At 35.1% G+C, this 12,864-nt stretch overlaps 1 pseudogene across 1 annotated transcript; it reads right to left on the reverse strand.

The window, feature by feature from the left end:
- Window positions 1-5,023: 5,023 nt before the first annotated feature.
- Window positions 5,024-7,624, reverse strand: LOC143565630 (phosphatidylinositol 4-kinase gamma 8 pseudogene; annotated as a pseudogene). Its single transcript, XR_013141109.1, has 3 exons — window positions 7,583-7,624; window positions 7,399-7,479; window positions 5,024-6,721 (listed from the first exon to the last, which is right to left on the reverse strand). The product of XR_013141109.1 is annotated as a phosphatidylinositol 4-kinase gamma 8 pseudogene (transcript).
- Between the last annotated feature and the right edge of the window lie 5,240 nt (window positions 7,625-12,864).

Here is a 12,864-nt window from a genome sequence, read left to right on the forward strand (position 1 = left end):
TCAATCAATTGTGAATCATTAACTTAACACGCCATCAGTAATGATGATAGATTTATATAGGTGACGTCCGTCCAAATTTGACCGATTTTGGAATTTGGACGATCGAAGCCGACTTTTAACATAACCTTCGGGTTAGGAAAACAAGTCAACAAGGTTTTATCACACATCATATGTGTTATCAATCATACGCACTTAGATATGCATTTAACATGTTTGAATTGCATTTTCAATCTATTATATATACATCAAACTATGATTGCTCACAAACTATTCATATAGTTAACCCTTATTTTGTACATAATGCAGGAACACAAGTTTGATATTTACTTTGAAGTTTAAGACGTAGTACCGCTATGGACCTAGGCTAATAAAACAATAAACGGTATATTCTTTATGCTATGTTATTTCCTTGAAACTACTCGTAATGTGTGACATGTTTTAATGTGATGAATGAATATTATAACTTTAATTAGTATCATGTGCTATGAACTATCACCGTTCACACCCGATGTATAATCCGTCGTCAGTTGGAGTGTGACAGAAATCTCCGTGTTATTCGATAAATCATTGTGTGTAATTCCCAAATAGGTTTATCCGTAAGTGATTCACGATTCAGAGATTAATTAAACAATTGCTCAAGAAACCAAGATGGAAATCAAGATTAAAAGTTTGCATCATCGATTGAATTCATCATCCAGGTACACAAATTTACAGCAGTTAGTGGTTTCACATGGATTCGATAAATTATTGGTTTCTAACGAGGAGGGAATCAGGTACATATTTGAATAATGTAGTTTCCGGAGGTTGATCATGGTTAAAAAGGGCAAAAAACGAGTTAAAACAAGCCAAACCAGTGAACTAGAGCATCAGGAAACGAACTGGACCGCGTTAGAATTGAACCGGACCGGTCAGGCCGGCCCCTCCCATTTTCCCGGACCGCTGTGCAACCATAACAAGCCTTCCTCGTCGCGTGGCGCGGTGGCATCATATTCCAGAAACTTTTACGGATAATAGGTTTTTTGGGCCAGAATGCCTATATAAAGGCCCCTAAACTTAACCTTAAACATAACCAACGAACCCCAGCCGTTTGGGACGAATTTGGGAGCTCAAGAGGAAGTCTTTTGGAGGTTTTGGAGGCTTGGAATCATATGGTGACGTGCCAATCGATCAAGAACGAAGACCACGGGTTTTATCACCTTTAATATGTCGTTTATCTTGTTTTTCACCATGATTTCCTTTATGATTGTTTTGTTTGGCTTTATGATGCTAGGCTAAACATTATAGACTGCCTAGGCTTATGATGAACCTATTTTAACGTTGTGATTTGACTTGGGATTATTTATCGTTATGGTTTTTATGATTTAGTAAAAAATTTAATTATATTAAATTGAGCATTTGGATGCTTAGGATTGTTTGATGAGTTTTATTCCATAGTTTCCTTTATTATTGTTTGTCATATTATAGGTTGCTATTAGGTCAATTACTTTGTGTTCTTGATTATTTTATGATTGATTTGCAATAAGATCATAGGAATAATATTATCAAATAAACCTAAGTGTGTTGCTAACCTAAATATCTGTAAAGTGCTAGGTTGTTGATAGATCTTTATTATTTAATCTTGCTAGATTTAGTTCTTCGTAAGGAGTTCGTCTATGTTTGATTATTTATTATTGTCTATTGAATCAATTAAATATATTAAATTGCCTTTAATTTCCGCGCTGTAAGGTAGGATTTCGTATAAAGGAACTAAGTCATAATTAATTAGCTAACCGTAAGGAAACTTGATTTTTAATACTAGTGTGCGTTAAAACTTATTAGAAGCCCACAGGTGTCTTCTTGAGAAGGGTCAGGGTCCTGTTCGGGCTTTCTTTTAAGTGTCTATTTTATGATCCCAGTACATAACTAAATATTTTCCCGGTTAATTAGCAACTGAAATTTAGGGGATTCTAGCCTAAGTAGTTTTATCATCATCATCTGAATTAACCAACAAACTTGTGTCTCTCGTTTAATTTACTTGTTTTCTTAACTTTTAAATTAGCATTTTAATTAAAACCCCTTAAACAAATAATAAATAAATAAGTCGTGTCTATAGTTGAGTCTAATTAGCTAGTTTACGTAATTAAAAGAGTCTCGTGGGTTCGATAGCCGGACTTACTTAGCTGTACGAGAGTCGACCGATTCACTTGCCGGTTAGTAGTTTAGTTAAGTTTAAGAGTCTAGAATTTATTACTTAGTGTCTAAGTTATCGTATTTTTATATAACTACTTTTAGCACATCACCTATTATTTTCTCGGTGAGTTGCATGTTATAGGGACGGTGGCCATAGATTTAATTTCCTGACAGTAACTAAGGGGGGGGGGGAAGTAGTTCTGGTTAAGAGGGAGAGTTGTGTGGCGGGCATTTTTCTTTTAGGAAGAAGCCCATCATTGGTGAGAAAAAACCTACTGACACAACCTGAAACCCTTATTTTTGTCATAATTGAGACTTCTACTCAAGACTTCTCATTTTTTAAATAAAGTTTACCGTGTGCATCACCTCAACCACTTAGACTATGAATCATTGGCAATAAGTTATTTTAGTTATTTAATTAAGGCAAATTAGAAATAAATAATCCAAAATCTTTAATTAACTGTAATGGTTAACATGCGTTTTATATAGAACTAACTGTGTGCCCGCGCGATGCGGTAAAGTACACGCACAAACACGACATCGAACGCGTAAGTGGTGACCTCACAATAGTATGCATGTAGCTCGACAATAGTATGCGTGTAATGTGGTGTCGGACGTGTAACCATTGTCGGCCAACATGTAACTCGGCCTGACACATGACCCATGCCCACCCGACTCGACCCGTTGCGGTCATAACTCGTAATCACGTAACACGTTATTTTTTAAAATTAAAAAGGTATAGCAATACCATACTCAAATTAAAGAGAATAGAATGCTCGTTTTTATGGTGTAATTCTTTTTTAAAATATATTAACATGTAAAAAAGTTATGATCGTTAAAACTTCGTGGAGGTAGTTAGTTTAGAATAAGGTGGTAAATGTGTAACTATTTAATAAGTTAATAAGACATACCTTAAGTTTAAGGACCATTATTGTAAGTAATTTTCAAACTAAATTGTTTAGCAATTTAACCGTATATCATCATGCAAAGACTATACCCTTATATTTTCAAAATTGTTTGCATTATTGATTGCAATTAATGCAACAGTGATTGTACCTTTTAAATTCACTCATATATTATATATGGTATAGATTTTATGAATATTTTAGCATGAGTTACTAAGTACCATTTGTGTTTCAGTTGAGTAATAGTAGGAGCATAGGTGTAACTTTTGAAAAGTGGATTATAAATGCAATACGGCCTAAGAGCATTCTCATCCCATCTTCTATCACTAAATCAAAAATTACACTAAAACTCACTTTATTTTCTCTCTCTATTTTAATTAAATAATACTTTTTATACATTTATCATTACATTTTCTTTTTCCTTCACTCACAACCACTTTCAGAATATATTAAAAAATTATAGGGGATGAACAGTAACTTTTCAAATATACAGAAAAATCACTACTTTTTCTAAAATATAAAAATTTTTCACTCACAACACCCTAAATCACTCTCTAAATTATAAAAACACCCCTCACATAATATAAGGGGTTGGATGAGAATACTCGTAATTAACGTAACCGTGAAACTTTATTTAAAATGAATAGGAGGTCTATAAATATATTTAGATTTAAGCTTCATAACTTTTTTGTAGAACTTTTATGAATAAAGTGACCTTGTTTGATGCAAGGCTGCAATATTAATTATAATGAATCTATGTATAACTTTTTTATTTTTTGAATGATCTTTTCAACTTGAAACTAAGAGCATCTCCACCCATTGGTTTTTGGTAACATGGCATGAGGTTTAGATTGGTTTATGGGTGGAGACAAACGTTTATGTTAGGTTTGGTTTGCATTTTCAAACGTTTGGGAGGTGGGTTTGTAGTGGCCACACCACAACCACTACACACAAATCATATATATGTATATATATATATATATATATATATATTTAATGGGGTTTAGATTAGTTTATAGGTGGGGGAAAAGTGGGGTTTTTTGGTAAAACGTTTAGAATATGATGTGGCGATGAGATAGATGTTTGAATTGGTTTATGAGCGGGGATGCTCTAATGACTTAAACTATATATATAACCATTCTGAATGAATCTATGTGTAAATGTTGTATAAAAAAATATTTTAAATTAACGATGAAATTAAATTAATATTTTTCTCCATCTATAGCACAAATCGAACACTTAACAAACCAAACCAGCCACATGATCTAGGTTTTGTCGGCCGGACCGGCCAATTCTCTTTTGGCACATTGAACCATTTTTAGTCGTTAGTTTGTACTGATATTTACAAAATCATAAAATGGGTTCAATATACATATACATAAATGGATATTCCAAAATAAAAGAATAAACGACTGGTTCCGAATTCAAACTACTGATCGAACAAAAAAAAACTGTCAAAACAAAACCGTTAACCATCTGAACTAGACCAGTTGTCTTGGTCCGTCTGGTTTTAACAGTTCAAAAACACAGAATCCACCGTACTTTCACAAAACATGCATCACTTCCATCATTAGATAGACCAACACAAATATCAGATGAATGCACCTTCAAACAAGTTAATAATAGTACATAACACCTTAACATAACAAGCGTAGGGGGGAAAACATACCTATACATACACTTACGACACGCGACCTATGCACCAGCTGAAAAGTATTTATTTCCTGTTTATTTTGCAAAAAAGAAAAAAAAATGGATGGAATGTAACCTAAAGGGTAGATGGAAAGGATGGAAGATTAGATTAGCCCTTCACTTTTCCGACATATAATTAATTATCTACAATCTACAACAATGGTAGTTTTAGCTATGTATAATGTACAGTTACTTGAAGCTGATATATTTTTAAAATTCAATTAGTACCTTTTTTGTTCATGAAATAAGCATTTTCTTCAGAATTCACAAGAATATCCTAACCTCTTTTTCAACATGCTGGTGCTTTGTTTCTGCAGAAAAGCCTCTGGTAAAAGCTCCTCAAAATACTCCAAGAACAATGACCATTCGTCTTCCTTCATTTCCTCAAACGAAACACACACACCCGTATCATGATTATTATTATGAGCTGCAAAACTCGCGCTTCTTGATATTGGTATCCCGGTTGGACCACAACCATCTTTAATGCCACTTTCTTGTACTAGTCGGGTCAAACGTGTATCGATTAACTTGCAACTTGCTCCTTCAGATGAATATTTCATCATTTTTCGTGGTTTGTCGTTTGCTGAAGGTGTTGAAAGACCCGGATACTGGCTCAAACCGTCTTCAAACATTTTATCAAATGCAAACATTTCATCATATTCTTTAATTTTATCACTTCCATCACTTGCTATTTCCATATCCAAGTTAGCTTTTGCCTTTACACAAATATTTTCCAAAATACTCCAACTTTCTTCGCCTCCAATGAAACCTCGTGTCATCATTTCACCTATATCGGCAAGAGAAAGCCCAGCAACTGTTGCCCGTTTCAAGAAAATCGTGCAAAGTATGAAAACGCGCACGGAAGACTCCCTGATTAACGGAAGTGCCGTTCTTAAAAGTTCAGCATCTTTATATGGGTCAAGGTTTGAGATATAATCAGCTTCTACTTCTGAAAATGGGATTGAAGCCTGAGGCCAATGTTGCCACTCGAAATATGGGTCGTCTAATGACTCGGGTAAACAAAACCCGTGGTCAATCGGGACAAGTTCAGCCATCCCGGTAACATGGCTCCCGTTAAAATTCTTCACAAGCATGTTCCCAGCATGTCGGTCCAGATTAAAGAGCCGGATGTCGAGAATCCCAATACGATGAACCGAGCAAACCGAGAACCTAGATGGGCCCAAATCTCCTGCATCGGTCTCGTGTTCCACGTATCGTTGTACGGATGTGATTTTAAAAGGTGGGTTTGATGCCAATCCCATATTGTTTATGTTTACATTAAAAGTAACATGACAGATTTTGACAAGTGCGGATGGAGGAACACCCGCAAAGCCACCATGGTCAAGCAAATAAGCCGCCAGTTCATGGAAACCGGTTTCACCTACCCGGATAGACCGTTTCATTCCGGGCTGGCCCAGCATCCGGCCTGCAAACCCTTTAGGATTGTTAAATGCTAATGGTTCTTCATCAGCTGGCTTCACAACTGCAATTGTGTTACCTTTTCTTGATTGCATATAGTAGGCCCCACCAAGTCCACTAGACACTGGTGTAGGTTTGATCCCGGATGATAATGCAATGGCTACCTCGCCTACAAGAGCATGAACCTTTGGAGCCTTTCGGCCACTAATGATTTCAATTCTCGGGTTAGGTGATTCGGACTCTTGTTTGGCTTTAGTGGCTAAAGAAAGGCATGGGGTGGAATTACTTTTGTGGAGTTTGGTGGTGATATTGGATGTGTGAAATCTTGCATGTTGGGATCCAAATGAGAGTAAGATTGGAGTCTGCATCTTGGGAGTTGGGCAAGCGGCTTAAGTCCATGTTTATGATCGATGACTGCAGCCATCCTGGTGTGTGTATCATGTAGGTGAGAATGGCTGCAACACATACTAAAGAGCAGGTTTTAAGAAAATCTTTCAGAGGAGTCGTCTTTTCATAGGAGATTAGCCGTCACATGCCTATAAAACAAGGCAATAAGTAACAAGAATTCACCAGATTCTAAATCATCGAAAAAATATAGCTTATGAGACATTATTGCTCATCTTCATGCAATTTGACATCTAGTCAAGAATATACACATTTACATGAACTTAGCCTAGCGTTATCGCATGCCCCAAACAATAGATAATGCTCAATAAAGAAATCTCCATACATTAACCGTTTATTTTAGAACGGCGAAAACCACATTAAATATTCTACTATTTTCAATATAAGTTGACTAGAATGCATGTGCATTTCGTTATTTTTTGATGATTTAATTACTTATGAATACATAGTTTTTTTTAATCAAAATTCATTTCTGCGCATTTTTTATTTTGTTAAAAAAATTACCAAAAGTGGAGATAATGAAAATCAAAGAAAGAGCCGGAAGACCAAAACAAATATACTTTGTCACGGTTCTCAATATTCTAAAAAGAATGTGCCCGTATGTATCATATTCATGATCGAACAACATGCATAGGCATTTTCATTTCAATACCGATAATATGTTGAGAAATAGCGCGGCTCTAAAACAAACGCGTATCTAATAATCTGTACACAGTTCATTAGCAAAGTGCACATTGGTATTCACGATTTGTTAATTCTTAAAATTTGAAATAAAGCCGATCAATTCATAAGGATTACATCTGCTTACATGGCATTGGTTTGGGAATTGGCATATACCACAAGATCGCATATGTCAACGGCAAGATCCACGTCGCTAATCTCCGACAACCTATGATCATATAAATCACAAAAGCCGTGTTCAAATAATAAGGTTGATCATTAGATATATGTGTAAACAAAAAAAAATGTAACAAGAGATAATCGACATATACCATCGTCAATTGACTTGCTCCTCCGTAATTATAATAAGGTTGCAACAATTATGAATCAGTGCAATCTGAGGAAATGAAAGAGCAAATTGCATGTTAATTTTGATCTCGAATTACAGAAGAAAATTAACCGAGTTATGGCCTACAACTCCCCCATTCAATAATCCAATTCTTATGAAAAAGGGGCACCCTGAACACTGGTGAGGCGTTCAGGGAGCGATGAAATTTGGGGAGCGTGAGAGAGAAGAATTCTGTAACCGAATAAAAGGACCCTTTTGTAATGCCAATACCAACACCAACAAAGAACCTCCACTCTTCTCTCTCCTTCCTTCATCTCTCTTCAAGCAATGTGTGACTTTAAAAAATTATGATTATTACAAATTAATTGTTATAAACTAGAGACAAATCAATTTACTCGATGGGTTGTTTACATTATATAGTTACGAAATCATGGATGCTAATAAACATCTGGTCAATATTATGAATACTAATACGCATTAGTCTAAATAATTGATTAGCACTCCCCCTCAAACATGTTACCACTAATTATACAATTTAACAATATATTTCAAGATAATGTTAAATCGGTAGTTCAGGACCTGAAAAATAAACCAATGCTTCTTGATCAGTTATGCTACCTTATTAAAATCCTTGTTAAGAAAACTCAGTGGGATAAAACTTAGTCAAGAAGAAAAAGCAGCGTGTATAATGCTCCCCCTCAAGCCAATACATGTCTTTCAAAATGTAGAATTTGATCTTCTGTTGTGATTGCTTGACTTGATCTTTAATGTAATATTTTGTTATCTGAATTTTGTAGCTTGCATTGTCTTCATATAATTGTTTGGTCCTTCTTTAGTATTATTAATACTGAACTTCGCGCTTCTTATATTTGTTGGATCTTTAAACTTAGATGCATGCATTTCTTGAATGCTATCATATAATGTTGTGCGTTCACCGTGATTTGATAATATCAAGGTCTGCCGTCAGTAGAAAGTACTGAGATGCAGTACCTGAACACGTAAAAGTGAGTAAGATCATGTTTTAAGCGGATAATGTACCCATCATAAGCATACCCAACTAGATGAGACATATCATTTTTATTTTAATAGAGATGTAAGTCTCGTGCTAGATATATCGGAATATATGGTTATACCGTTTCAATGTCTACGTGTTGGGTTTGAGCTATATTAGTGCGCCACTTGCCTTTAAGTATGGTATTTATGGACCAAGTATTTCATCTCCCTTTATATGGGGTTGTAAGTATCATTGTGTATGTTTAGCGATTTTACAATCATGAATGTACTTACCGAAAATAAACCCTACACATATTAAAGTGTGATAACATCTTCTGGACGTAGTTGATTGATAAGAAAATATACTATTACACATATACTCCACTCCAACTCCAGGTCAAGGTATAATTTGGTTGTGCCAATTTTTTTCAAAATCTCTCTCTAGAAGTTCAACAGCTCCTCTCGATGATGAATAAATCATCACTGTAAAAAGCGATTTTAATGACCCTTTAGAGTGACATCATCTCCTCTGATGAGACATCAGGTTGCCTGCGTGTTGCCGGGTTCCATTTCACGGTGGAGGTACACGACGGTCGGATTGGCTATGTGTTGTCGGTTTCAATTTTGGAAACCCTATGTGATGGTGATTGTGGTGGTACACGACGGTATCATGTTTCGTAGAGAGAGAAAGAGTGAGGGAGAAACGAAGTTGTTGCCCTACCGTTGCCGACGGCTTTCCGGCCGTCTATGGCAACGGCGGTGGACGACAACTGTAGAAGTGTTGATTTCTTCTCTGTTTCATCTGATTGTAATGTTGTAACTGCTGCCGGGTTCTATTTTGGAACCCTAGGCGACAGCGGTGGCGGAGACCGGCGCTTGTTGACCACTAGTCGTTTCCATGGTGGTGGCGGATCCGTTATTCAAAATCATAAGACGAGAATGTGACTGTATTTGAGTACATCTACGTAATAAAGGGTATGATGATGAGCTTCACCTCATCTGAGCCTTCATATTTGTTTTCTCTATCACTGTGTTCCCGAGTCTCATTTAACAAAGGGTGAGGAAGGAAAAGAGAGGAAAATATTAAAAAAACCATGTTAAAGAGATTTTTTAAGAAGAGATGGGGAGGGGCAAGAAGAGAAAATGTTGGAAAATTTGAGCATATTATCATCTTCCTAAATTGGAGAGATTAGGAGAGAAAATATTTGTATGTAATAATAACTTGATATCAATTTCTAAATTACCCTAATATCTAACTCCCTAATATGGTTTACTTAAGGGTATAATAGGAAAATTATATCTTTCTTTTCCTTTCCTCTTAACTCGAGAACACCTAAAATGTTTAATTTCCTTTCTCTTCCTTTCATTTTAATTAAAACACGAAATAAAGTTATACATTCTCCTTTACCTATATTTCTTTCTTGTCCTAATTCTCCTTCCTTCCCCTCCCTCGTTAAACGAGACTCGAGAACACAATGTATATGTTGGCGATGATGAATTTTGTGTGTTTGAGATGATGATAATTTTATTATCCGAGCCTATTGCCTAAGTCTTTAGTTTTTTTTTTTTTTTTTGCTTTTGCTTTTGATTTTGTTTTTTTTTTTTTTTTTTTTTGTTGATTTTTGTAGTCGGTTGCCTGTTTGGGGTTTAGAACGATAATTGAATGGTTGATTTGTTATTTCTTTCTAATGGTTTTCCTTTACGAATTTGATGTGCTCATTGCTGAGGTTTGCTTTCCCTTTTACAAGGATTTGTTACTTGGAAAGTTATTTACTTTGTGTTATCATTAGTTGTGTCAATGTTTGCTCCATCTATAAATGTCTTTATTCGTGATTGTTAATTTTGTGATACGTATTAAGGTATTGAAGATATCAATTTTGCCTCATATTTATCTTTTTTATTATTTACTGGAGCCATCTTTATTTTATATGTGTATCTCCTTACTAAATTTACTTACAAGAGTCAACAAATTTAGGTAAAAGAGATTGGAATTAAGGATTTATGTTAAACTGTTATTTGAATCTCAAATAGCAAACAGGTTAATTGAATTCACTTTGAATATATGATGCACTTCAAGAGGTATTTCACTAAATTACCTATCACTAATTCAACTTATTTATTCTCTACTTAAATTCAATATGTTTGCCTTTACGGATTCTTGATAAGCTATGAATCTTCCCTGCAGTCACAAAGAGGGGTGGTCAGTTGTTGTGCTGATACACTGGTGGCGTATTGCTGTTGTCGGATAGAAGTATACATGAGTAAAAAGTAACTGACTTACTACGGAGTTTGGATGTTGGTGGTGGCTTTTAATTTTGTAGACTCTATATATAGCCATGACTGTTGATGTGGATGGGTGTGGGTTAGATTCAAGAAGCAAAGCTATCAATTATCATTTCCTTGCAGCCTCTTCGGACTTCCAACTAATGCATGTCTATTTTAATGCATATGTATCATGTATGTGTATGTTCCAATAAAAGAGCTTTTGATGTTTTTGATGCCCCGTGTACATAACTTCAAATTACTTTGTCATTGTTCAATGTCATAATAATCAAAATCGAAAAGATTCGATTGAAATCTGATAACCAAGATCTGAGTTTCGTCTATGGTTTCACAACCCCTCGCAACGCGGGGGGTCGAATTGCTAGTTTAATTTAATTCTTAATAACAACTTTAACCATTAATATTAACTTTATTATTAATATTTAACTCAATTGTTGATATTAATTTTATTTGCTAATGTTAATTGTATTAATAAAATTGAAAATAAAAGGTGAGTGATGAATAATGTGTATTACGTAAATCGAGTGAGAGTGGAATTGGTGATGTAACGACGATTTAGAAGTGAATGATTGCATAGAAAAAATGAAAGTGGAGGATGAAGCCATATGGAGAGTTTTTATGCTATGTGTAAGGGGTATATATCACTTCTCATTTCTCTTACTCGTCACGTATGTGTCACGTAGCTTTCCCCTATTATTCAATATCACTTCTCAACATCCTTCAACATAGAGGTATACACCACTTGTCTCATTATCCATCATTCTCCATTTTCTTCTTCTTCACGGGTTCGGGTTCGGCTTGGGTTTCCGACACCAACTCTTGAACATCCTCTTCGATTTGAAGGATTTGACTTGAATGGCCTTGTTGTTGGAGGTATGCAGATTGCAGTATACTTGAGCCATTCGTTGGAAGGTGAAACCAAACCTTGCATTACCTTTGGGAACGGGTTAAAGTTTGGATCCAATTTGGGTTGTACAGAAAAGTTGTAGAAGATAATGGTTTGAAATTGTTCTTGGTTGATTTTGGGTTGTAATTATGCATTTATATAATATAAATAAAATATTTTTTTTTTAAATTGGACTGTTAACGGTCAAAAAGGAGGAAGCATGGCATGGGCTGTGTGACCATGGTCACCAAGCTCACGTCACGCGTGACCATCAGGAGGGGGGGTTCAAAACTTTATCACGCGTGACCCTCTGCCACATCAGACGCCATGTGGGGCGACCCAATATTCACCTCACCTCATGCGTGAGGGAAAATGGGGTATACCCCAAATGATGATTGGTGGGCAAGAAAGAATTTTTCTTTTTTCTTTTTAAATAGCCGATACTCTTAATCTTGTAAGGGATACTTGGAAAATCCCTTCTTTCAAGACTTGAATACATGACCTCCCTATTAATGAAATTCTATGTTTCTAAGTATCATTTAAGAAAAGAAAAGAAAGAAAAAGTATGGAAAGAAAAGAATAGTTGTGATTAAGGAGAGAATTGAAAAGAAATAAAGAAATGTGTGTTACCGAGTTTCATTAAAGTAAAGAACAGAAAATAAAGAAAGGACATGAATGAATGGAAGGAAAGAAAAGGGAGAGAAGAGAGAGAAGCAAGGAAAATGTTTCATTTCCATTCTTTTTCTTTTATTAAATGAACCCACGAAGGAAAAAAAAAAAAAAACCTTCATAACTACCCATCAAAGGACTTACATAGGTGGCTGCTTAAAAATCTTAAAACATCAATATACTAAATTTTAATAAATTGTTTTGTTTTGAACCCCTTTTTGAGTATTTTAAAACTATTAAAATTCTAAAATTTATTTTAATAAACTAAATGCCAATGCTATTAAATTGAAATTATACTCTTATTTTCAATGACAATGCAGCCACTCTATTATCAGCATATTAAAGATCCCAAATCCCCTGTTGTCTAATTATAATCTTTTTCCAATGACAATGCAGGTTAAATTTGGAGTTTACAATAAACTCAACAAAGAATC

This window comes from Bidens hawaiensis, unplaced genomic scaffold (genome assembly GCF_021521415.1).
Source record: "Bidens hawaiensis isolate Kalapana, Puna unplaced genomic scaffold, B.hawaiensis_p1.1 tig00001206_1, whole genome shotgun sequence".
Classification (NCBI taxonomy): Eukaryota; Viridiplantae; Streptophyta; class Magnoliopsida; order Asterales; family Asteraceae; genus Bidens; species Bidens hawaiensis.